The sequence below is a fragment of the Lontra canadensis genome, unplaced genomic scaffold (genome assembly GCF_010015895.1).
Source record: "Lontra canadensis isolate GAN:19392208 unplaced genomic scaffold, GSC_riverotter_1.0 scaffold1, whole genome shotgun sequence".
Classification (NCBI taxonomy): Eukaryota; Metazoa; Chordata; class Mammalia; order Carnivora; family Mustelidae; genus Lontra; species Lontra canadensis.
The window spans coordinates 57,062,633-57,074,571 of NW_022630995.1; the positions used below are offsets into that span (position 1 = coordinate 57,062,633).

Here is an 11,939-nt window from a genome sequence, read left to right on the forward strand (position 1 = left end):
ATGGGGAGGGGAAAGAAATGGGAATGTGTTCAATTGGTATGTAGTTTCGGTTACACAAGATGAATGATCTCGGAAAATCTTCTGTACAGCACGGTGCCTAGTGGTAACAATTCTGTACTGTGTGCTCAAAAATTTGTGAGTTTGGATCTCCCATTAAGTGTTTTTACCTCACAAAAACAAACATACAAACAAATAAACAAGGGACACAAGGAGTACTGGCTTTGGCAGCACATATACTAATATTAGAACAATACAAAGGAGATTAGCTTGGCTGGTTAACAAGGATGACACAAATTTGTGAAGTGTTCCCTATTTTTTGTCTATGGAATGAGTTTTGATTTCACAACTGGATTCCCCATTATGAACATATTTAGACAAATCCTGCTAGAAATCTAAAACTTGAGTGATTACTGAAATTTATGGAAATTTATGGAGAAGCATGAATTTAAAATGGAATTTCTCATAGACAATGCATTCAGAATGGGACGGAGAGATAATGCCTCCAAAGGGGTGAAAACTGGTTGTTGGTGGAAAAGGTAGAAGATTTTAGTCTTTTCATGTGCAAAGCACAGATACACATTCAGTCTATAAACATACAGTATATCTATGGTATTGAAATTTCATGGGCATCAATTAGGGAGAAAAAAGTCTGGAAAATCTCCTAGGCGATGTTAATAGTAACAATTTTTTTTTTACAGTTGAGAAAAATAGTGCTAGACACTAAAGTGATATAGGTTGTTTTTACAACATAAGTGGCTCCAGAGAGTTAGGTAGAAGCATTTAAAATGGAACCAAACTATGTGTAAATACTTCAAATTTTCACAATTTTTTATATTAGAAGAATTCTAGTTTGTGCTTTAATTGAAAGGCAAGGACGAAGATAAAATATGAAAACCTTTTACTTGTGCATCACCACATAAAACCACTCCCAAATTGCAAAAACCACTGATATGGATAATAAATTGCTCTTATTAATGATTTTTGAGCCTTTGGAAATGCTTGTAAGTACACAATTTCATTGGATTTTTACAGTGTCATGAGGCCAGTATTAATTGGTACCCAAATTCTGCTTTGGGAAGTTAAGTAGGAGAACTCTGACTCCATCCTTTTTACTTCAGAATATTCTCTTCCTCCTTAAGTGCAAACATTTAAAATATATTCTTCTTGAGTATGTATTATAACTGTGTAACATCCACATTTACATCATAGTCACCAAGGCAACATAATTCGTTCACTATAATTTAGAAAACTTACTTTTAAATTTTATTTATTTATTTGTCAGAGAGAGAGAGAGCAATAGACAGAGGGAGAAGCAGATTCCCTGCTGAGCAGGAAAACCAATGTGGGATTCGATCCCAAGACCCTGGGATCGTGACCTGAGCCAAAGGAAGATGCTTAACTGACTCAGCCACCCAGGTACCCTAGAAAACTCACTTCTTTCAGCCATGCATTATAATATTTCAGCACTGTTATTTTTTTATATAATAACAATAATACCACAACATAATTATTGGTAATTTTAGTACTTTCCCTTGAAGGGTGTATTGAAATGACCAATTGTTTTCATTAGAAAAAGTCCACTAAAACGTGGACTTTTTAATTGAAAGCTGATCTTTGTTACTACTGCATATCTGCTTCATAGACAGTGCCTGGTGTGGACCCGACTGTGTAGTGTCTGGGGAAGTTGGGCCCTAACATGCAAGTCAGATTAAACCCCTTCCTTACCACTAAGGCCATGGCAAGGTGGCTTGTTGGATGATTTCTCTGATCAGGTATTTCTTTTTTAACTGAATTTCTTTAATAATGAATTGAGAGATTCATTGAGGCAATCAAAATGTGCTTATGAGTTGAAGTCATCTGATAACGCACTTCCTGCGTGTATCTGTCATGTTCCACCTAAGTAGAGGCCATGATTGTCTGACCAGCCATTATCCAGGCTCTGGGTAATGTGGTTCCTGTTTACCTTCAATTAGTTAGTATTTATAATTCTGAGCCTCAAGTAGGTATGGAATTGCTTCCCTGTCAGACTGGAAATTCTCTCTAGCAAGGACCCATATCCTATCTGTCTGACTGTCCCACTGCATATCTGTACTAGTTGTCTAAGGCTGTCATAACAAAGTATCAAAGACCATGTGGTTTAAACAGGAGATATTTATTTTCACAGTTCTGGGAGGCTGCAAGCCCAAGATCAAGGCACCAACAGTGTTGGTTTCTTCTAAGGCCTCTCTCCTTGCCTTGTAGATGGTTGTTTCCACCCTGTGTCTTCTCACCATCTTTCTCTTTGTGTTTCTACCCCCTAATCTCTTCTTGTAAGGATACCAGTCATATTGAATTAAGGCACACTCTGATGACCTCGTTTAATTCTAATTGCCTGGTTAAAGATTCTATCTCCATATACAATCACATTTTGAGGCCCTGAGGATTAGGATTTCCACATAAGAGTTTTGGGAGAACACAATTCAAACCATGCAATATTATAACACCAGGTCCATGGTATACTCTTGATAAATGGGTATTGACTGCATTACAATCTTGTACAAAATACCAAAGAATAGTAGGGAAAATTATATATATATATATACATAACCATATATATAACCATATATATATATATATATATATATATATCCTTGAATCATCCTACATATGAATAAAATGTACATTTTATAAATTTTCAGATTGATCCAGTTACTAAAGCATAGGAAAACTTATACAACTACCATCACACATCAAAATATATATTGCCAGTTCTTCTCTGACTCTGATTTACAAAACTGTAAGTTAGTTGAACCTGTTTGTGTTTCATGTAAATGAAATAATCTACTTCTTCCACCACAGTATGTGAGATTCATCTATATTCATGCATGCAGTAGGAATGTGTTCATTTATATAAATACATAGTATTCTATACTATGGATATAACATAACTGGTTTTGTCTATTTATTGATTATGAATATTAAGGCTGTTTCCAGTTTGAGGCTACCATGAATAATGTCTGCTCTGTACATGATCACACATGACTTATTTACATGATCACATGTGACCTTATGCACACAATCACATATGACCTCATGTACACTAGCATACATGACCTCATGTACTTCATCATATATGACCGCATGTGCATGGTCACACATAGCCTTATGTACATGGTCACACATGTGTAGATCATATATGACCTGTAGCTCATATGTGACCAAAGATCATGTGTGACCTTTTACATGTCTATACATGCTATGTTCAAAATGTACCAAAGAGAAAACATGCTGAATCGTTATAGTTTTATTTTTCATTTAGTAAATAATTATACTTTTTCATTTCCACCAGCAATGTTTGAGACTTCCAGGAGTTCACACACTTCATAGCATGTGGTATTGTCAGTTTTCAATAGTGGATATGACAGTATCTCTTTGTGGCTTTTATTTGTATCTCAATGATTTCTGAGGATGACTGCCTTTTCATATGTTCATTGAAATTTGAATACCTTTTGTGAAGTATTTGATTAGAGGTATCTAAATTTAGATTTAGATTTAGTCAAATCTAAGTTTTAATTGAGGTTTTTTGTCCTTTTACTTATCAATTTGTAAGAGTTTTTGTATATTTGAGATGCTAATCTTTTGTTAATGGTATTGCAAATATTTTCCCTCACTATGATTTTTTTTTCTTTTGTTTTAATGTCTTTATTGAGGTATAATAGACATCTCATAAATGACACAACTTTATTATTTTGTATTTATTTTTATTTTAAAAATATTTTTTATTTATTCACTTCAGAGAGAGAGAGCACAAGCTGGGAGAGCAGTACAGCAAGAAACAGACTCCCCACTGAACAGGAAGCCCAATGCAGGGCTCGATCCCGGGACCCTGGGATCATGACCTGAGCCAAGGCAGCCACTTAACCCATGGAGTCACCCAGGAGCCCCATGACAAAACTTTAAAGTGTAAAGTTTGAAATAGGTATACAACAGTGCAAATAATACCTCAGTCAAGATTCCACAGGAACCTTTGTAATCCCGTACTCCAGCCATTCTATGCCCTTTTCAGTGTATGTATTTTCCCTTGACCTGTCTTCCAGCTCACCAATTTTTGTTAAGTGGGTTTAAGCTGCTGTTGAAGATTTTTGAAATCATGGCACGATTGACATTTTGGGCTAATTCTTTGTTTTGTGGGTTACCCTGTGATTTGAAGGATGTTTAACAGCATCTCCGCCTCCACTCACAAGATGCCAGTAGCACCTTCCTTCTGGTATACCCCCAAATGTCTCCAAATATTTGTCGGTCCATCCATGAAGTATCTATCTGGAGTCAAAATCCATCTGAGTCAAAAATCATCCCCCTTTAAAAAACACAGAATGTATCCATTAGATTCATAATTTTACTTATATTTTAAGTAGATGTTACATTGTTATATGCCAGAATTTCCATTCAATTCCCTTTCTTACAATTACAAATTTTCTACTCATTCTATTTATCACACACTATTTCATTAATGCTTAATGAGTTAGTATAAAATATATCTGAAAACTCTAATATCAAGATCTCTAGCGATTTCTCTTTTATCTTGGTTTTTTAGTCAAATCTTAGTCTATCAAGCTATCTGTTTTCCTGTAATTTCTTATGAGAGGCAGTTATTACTAATTCAATCAAGTACCAAGACAGTTGAGTTTTAGCTGCAGTCCTTGTAAGGCTGACTTATTCCATATTTACCCTTCTTTCTAGGGTGTAGACCCTGACAGTATTAATAAAAAGCTTACAATAATATAAGACTGTAGGTTAATTATACCTCAATAAAAAGAAAAAAAAAAAACATACTGTATTTACTGGGAAATTGTTGTTGTTGGGTCTTGAACTTTTGATCTTTGCCTCCCAGGTCTGTGATACTGACCATCTGTGCTCAGCTTCTTAGTCTGGTAGTTTCTGCTTCAAAAATGGATATTCATGTCGTGGAGAAAAGCACCACCAAATGCAGGCTTACCTCTCTCAGCTTGACTTCTCTTTCAGATTTTGGCTCAATATTCCCCCATGGCCTTGCAGGTTCTGTGTGCCTTAAATTGATGTAATGTATTTCATAGCTTTCTAGCATTCTCAGAAGGTTGATTGTTTCAGAACAATTCAGATAGCAAGTGTCAGATTATTTTGTACCACTCACTTACTTTTCCTTTGTTAAAAATCTATCTGCAGAATTATGGAATGATTTAGAATTGAATGTGCACCTATTTTTTTTTTTTCCTTCTGTACAGTTCTCTCCTATGTGATCAGTTCTAGTTCACAGCCATAGTTTTGGTTTTTGTTCATCATTTTGTTTTGTTTTCTTTTTTTTTTTAATTTAACCTTACTATTTATTTATTTATTTATTTATTTTTATGTTATTTTTTTCAGATTCCAAGATTCATTGTTTATGTACCACACCCAGTGCTCCATGCAATAGGTGCCCTCCTTAATACCCACCACCAGGCTCACCCATCCCCCCACCCCCTTCCCCTCCACTCCTTTTGTTTTCAAAAAGTATTACATGCTGGGTGCTTGGGTGGCTCAACTGATTTAGCATCTGCCTTTGGCTCAGGTCATGATCCCAGGGTCCTGGGATCAAGTCCCTCACTGGGCTCATTACTCAGTGGGGAACCTCCTTCTTCCTCTACCTGCCACTGTCTCTCTCTCTGAGAAATAAATAAATAAATAAAATCTTACAAAAAAAGTATTACATGCAACGAGAATCCAAACACAGAATAAGGAATAGCTAATAACGTTCCCCCAAATATTTAACTCCCATTCCCCTAAAATAAGTAATATTAATAGCTTGTTCTGTAACACTCCAACTTTTCCTCATATTCATATGCACTTATATTCACATATGTATGTACTCCCACACAGCATCCACAAACACAAAGAATGTCAAATTTTCTCATGTTCACAAAAGTAAGTTTATTTAAGTGTGTTTATATATATTTAAGTTTTCTTTCTTTGATTAAAAAATCATGTATTGTGGATAACACTCCTGGACTTGTTGCATGAGGTTTTAATGCATTGTTTGTAAGAACTGCATAGTGTTACATAGTATAGACATATCATACTTTTTCAATTGCTTTCCTATTGAAGGATAATGAGTTTATGTCATATGATGCTGTAATACCCATTTATATACGTATACTTGTAGAAAAGACTTACTGCAAGAGGATAACTGTGTCACAGGATCTGTATAATTTAATTATAATATATATCATTCCATCGTTTCCCAAAAAGTTTGAATTCATTAATATTAATGCATTAGCGTTATTGGTGAATCCACACAAGTTCCCAAATTATCACTTGTCTAGGACATTCTTCTGTGTGTTTGTGTGTGTGTGTGTGTGTTTTAATTCAGGCAACCTGCAGATAAAAATTATGTTCTTTATCTTTTATTTTTAATTTTCTGACCAATAAAAGACCACTGGAAACTAATACATATATATCATATCTGTAATATATATAATATATAGATTTTATATATAATATATAGATTCTGTAACATTTAATAAATATATAATACTATATAATCTATAATTAAACATAATAAAATATTTAATTAAATATATATTTTTATATATACATATATATGCATATATGACCAATATTTTAAGTTAATACTAAAATCCCTATTAACAAAACAAAGTCAAAAATATCTTCCTGAAGTGACAAGAAAATGGCAAGATGATTTCAGTGTAAATCTATAGAGAGATCATTAGAAAGTCAAAATGAAAATTTTAAAAGTCAATACATGCTGAATATACTGACATCTGAGACTGACTCACATTGTCAAAGTAAGGGAGGATGAGACTGTCAGGGGAGGTTTGGAAAGATCAGGCTGGGGAGTCAGGCTATGCTGGATGCACAAAAATCTCCCTGTATGAGCTACATTATAGAATTGTGAGATTAAGATGAAATCAAATGTACAAGATTTCTCTCCATTAGGAATTTATTCAGTCTAATATTCTAAATCTAGATTTTTCATCTGTCACTCATCTGAAATGAGCAGCCTTCTCAAATGGAAATTTTTTTGTTATCACAGAAAACTCCAAGGGAATTTTCTCTGGTCTTACTCATTGAGGACATCTGAACTTCTTTCTCTAATTGCCACATAACATCCACACAAGTAGCTATATATCTATAATAATTTCTTAAGGATTAATGAACTCAGGATTTATTTGTAAAAGTAACCAAGTCCACACTTCATAAGGAGAACTCTTTACTCCTTACTATAAACACTAATATATAATCATATACTATAGATTCTGTAGGGAGTTCACATTAGCCAATTTGTTTTATTAAATATATTTGACAGGTGGGAGAGAGAAAGAGAACACAAGCAGGCAGAGTGGAAGACAGAGAGAAAGGGAGAAGCAAACTTCCTGCTAAACAGAGAGCCCCATGTGGGGCTTTATCCTAGGACCCTTGGATCATGACCTGAGTGGAAGGCAGATGTTCAACCAACTGAGCCACCCAGGCACCCCACCAATTCATTTGCGTTAAGTAATTCTTGATATAATTTGCGGGCGTGGTTAAAGGAATGTCTTCTGGGCTGCACAATATGTATTTTCTTCTTATTCCTTGTAATATTCTCATCTGACAAATTGTCTACCAGAATGGCTGGACTTTGTTTAATAGCCTTTATTTTCGTCTTTGTTTAAGCATTTCCTTAAGCTTCAAATTACTGATTATCACTTTCTTTCTAAATCTTTTAACACTTTTCTCTCAACTGCAACCTTGTTATCAGCATTGAAATACTCCTGAGTCTCTTGAATCATGAACAAAATAGAGAATCTCTAAACCCACACGTGCTTCTAATTTCTCCTCTCTCTCCAGTGTCCCCAACTATTAGCCTCTCCCAGGGAGTTTCTCTTCTTTCCTTCTTCTTCTCCTCTTCCTTCTTTTCACCCCAGCATAGCTTCATCCTCTTGAAACAATTCACACTAAGATCACTGTTGACTTCCAGCAGTACCTGATCTCAGTAGAGGACACCAGTCCACACACCTTTTGTCTTTGTCTCTTAAATATAACCATTTCCTCCACTATCATGAGGCCATATTCTCATTTCTTCATTCTAACGCTCTAGCTCTTCACTCTTCCATTTGCAAGGCATTCTCCTCATGCAGCCGTTATTTTTCAGCAGATGCATGAAACAAACTCCTCCCTGAGCTTTCCATCTTCACTCCACATTACTTTCCCTCTACTCCACAAGGTGGCCAGAATGTGATTTCCAAAATGAACATCTGATATGGTATTTTCCTCTGAAAGCTTTTCTGTGGTGTCCCAAGGCCTCCAACTGTTGCATGAGTCCCAGCTTTGTCTGGCTCTGTCCCCTCTGAGCCTCATGTGCTTCATACTCAGGACCCCTGTCTGACACAGATCCCACCAGAACCTGTTTGCACACTCTCTTGCCAACTTGCACCTTTCCTTCACGCTGCTCATCACAGCAACTAATTGTACATTACTTGGTGTGATTTTTCTGATTTCTGCATATGTACTGGAAACACCCTGGGGACAAGATCCTTTATTCATTTATTGGTTTATTTTTCACTTGTAAAACTGCCTGATCATAATGCTTTTGGGAAGTGGAAAGAGCTCTTCCGAAATTTGCTTATTACTTTCACAGTAATTGATCAATCCAGCAATATTTCACAAATATTTTGAAAAAAGTTGTGAAATTTTAATTCCCTTAGTATTATTTTCTCCATAATTCAAACATACTGCCTAATAATTGAGAAAAAATGTGATTAAAAAAAATCCTTAGTAACTTTGATTTTTCATATTTATAACTTATCTGGTTTATTTGTGTTTTCCTCTTTAATCATTGAAACACTCACAATTGGTGGTCATTTCTAATTTTTAGAGTACTGATTCTATTTGTGGTATCTGCTGACCCTCCTTTTTCTATGGTTGCTCTTACTTTAATACTTCTAGATTGTGAGCTCATCACTAATGAATTTATATTATACTCCATGAGAATCTCTTGAATGAACTTTTAAGCAGCTCTATGTTGGTTCTGGAGATTTCCCACATATTTCAAAAATACTTTGCTATTTTCATGTTATTCTCTTAGTTTGAATTACTGGTACCAAATGTAGCCAAGAATTCAAATCCCATAGTTTTGAGTCACACAAGTCTGAGAGTTAGATTTCCTCGGGGTGACTAATTTTTTTCATTTTTATTTTTATTTTCTTTTATCTATCCAAGCTCCAGATCATAGGCAACATTCTTTATTTCATCCATAATCTTGTAGAAGGATTTTTTTCAATATCTGTGTTTGGAGAGGCAGTAATGCTTTAACACTTAGAATCTAGGTTCCAGTTTCTCATGATTCTTTGACCAGAGGGCTTATCTTTTATTCCTGTGAAGCCTTTAGAACCTCTGTCCTCTAGCCATACTGCCACCTCTATGGTTGCTCATAGCATAAGATGGTTCTTAGTATTTCTCCCTACATTTCTCTCACATGCATCTTGTGCTTTCTTTCTTTGGAACTTGGATAGAAACATCTGTTACCCATAAAATATTTTATATTTAAAATTATTGTTTTCTAAAATCTATTTCAATGTTTAAAAATATTCAAAATATTCCACCAGAATTTCTACAAATTTATTGCAGTCTTAGGGAAAGGGAATCTGATTAAAATGGACTCTGCCATGTTGCCTGAAATGGCCTCTACTGCCTTCACAGGTAAGAAGGTTGAGATCAGTCTGGATAAAAACTTTTTTTAAAGGTAATGATATTTTTTAAAGATTTTACTTATTATTCACTTATTTGATAGAGAGAGTGAGCATGAAGGGATGAGGGGCAGAGGGAGAGGGAGAGAGAGAATATCAAACAGACTCACACTAAGCACAGAGCCACACACAGGGCTCAATCTTGGGACCCTGAGATCATGACCTGAGCCAAAACCATGAGTCAGATGCTTAACCCACTGAGCACCCCCAGGGATCCCTGGCAATAATATATTTTATTTACCTCCATGTATCCAAAATATTGGCAGTCCAACATGTAACAAATATTTGAATATTTTTTAAAGATTTTATTTATTTATTTGACAGAGAGAGGCACTCAGCAAGAGAGGGAATGTAAGCAGAGGGATTGGGAGAGGGAGAAGCAGACTTCCCACCAAGCAGGGAGACTGATGTGGAGCTTGATCCTAGGACCCTGGGATCCTGACCTGAGCTGAAGGAAGACGCTTAATGACTGAGTCGCCCAGGCGCCACTGTAACCAATATTTGAATATTGATAATGAAATGATTTATAATATTTTCTATCCACACTAAGTCTTTGAAATATAGTGTGGATTTCACAATTAAAGTAATTTTCAACTTGAATTAACTATTTGTGATAATAGACGGAAGCTACATTTGTGTATGATCATAGATGGTAGCAAAGCACAATGTACAGACCTGTTGAATTAACTGTGTGTACATCTAAAACTAAAACTAACAATATGCACCAAGTATACCTCATTAAAAATAAAAGGAGAGAGTAGAATGTTATTATAAGCATTATTTATTTATTATTTATTTATTTATTTATTATTATAAACATTGTAACAGATTTTAGAAAAAAATAATTTTAAATATAAAATATTTTATAGGTAACAGATGTTTCTATCCAAGTTATTAATGGTTACATTGGATAGTGAAGAGCTACTGAAAATCTCTTCTACTCTCTCCTTTTATTTTTAATGAGGTATACTTGGTGCATATTGATAGTTTTAGTTTTAGATGTACACACAGTTAATTCAACAGGTCTGTACATTGTGCTTTGCTACCATCTATGATCATACACAAATGTGGCTACCGTCTATTATCACACAATGCTATTGCAATACCATTGAATATGTTTCCTATGCTGCACCTTTATCCCTGTTCCGTAACCAGAAGTCTGTACCTCCCACTCCCCTTCACCTGTTTTGCTCATTTCCCCTACCAACCTCCACTCTGGGAATCACCAGTTTGTTCTCTGTGTTTGTAAGTCTGATTCTGCTTTTTGTTTGTTTAGAGTCCACATATCAGTGAAGTTATTTGTCTTTCTCTGTCTGACTTATTTCACTTAGCATTATAACCTCTAGGTCCATCCATGTTCCACAAACAGCAAGATCTCTTTCCTTCTTGTAATGAATAATATAGCAGTGTGCATATATATACACCACATCTTTATCTATTCATCTATGGTTGGACAGTTGGGTTGCGTCCATATATTGGTTGTTGTAAATAATGCTGTTTTAAACATCAGGGTGCATATATCCCTTTGAATTAGTATTTTATTATACATTTATTACAGAGATACAAATATCTTTTCAAATTAGTGTTTTTGTTTTCTTTCAGTAAATAACCAATAGTGGAATTATTGGATCATTTGGGATTTCTATTTTTAATTCTTTGAGAAACTTCCATATTGTTTTCCACATTTACATCCCATGATTTACCAATAGTGCATTAAGGTTCCTTTTTCTCCACATCCTCCTCAACACTTGCTATTTTTTCTCTTTTCAATTATAAACATTCTGACAGGTATAAGGTGATATCTTAGAGTGGTTTTGATTTGCATTTCCCTGATGCTCAGAGATGTTGAGCATCTTTTTATATGTCTGTTGGCCATCTGTATGTCTTCTTTGGAAAAATGTCTTTCCAGGTCTACTGCCCATTTTTCAATTGGATTATTTGTGTGGGTGGGTTGGTGTCGAGTTATATAAATTGTTTATATATTTAAGAGATTAACCTCTTATCAGATATGTCATTTGCAAATATCTTCTCCCATTCAGTAAGTTGCCTTTTCACTTTGCTGATGGTTTCCTTTGCTGTATAAAAGCTTTTTATTTTGATGTAGTCCCAGTGGTTTATCTTTTCTTTTGTTTGCCTTGCCTGGGGAGATACATCTAGAAAAAATGTTGCTAAGGCCAAATTCAAAGAAACTACTGCCCATGT

At 34.9% G+C, this 11,939-nt stretch overlaps 1 non-coding gene across 1 annotated transcript; it reads left to right on the forward strand.

Annotated features, from left to right (window-relative positions):
* The first annotated feature begins 212 nt into the window (after positions 1-212).
* Positions 213-317, forward strand: LOC116871765. Its single transcript, XR_004383501.1, has one exon. It is a non-coding gene; the product is annotated as a U6 spliceosomal RNA (small nuclear RNA).
* The last annotated feature ends 11,622 nt before the right edge of the window (positions 318-11,939 follow it).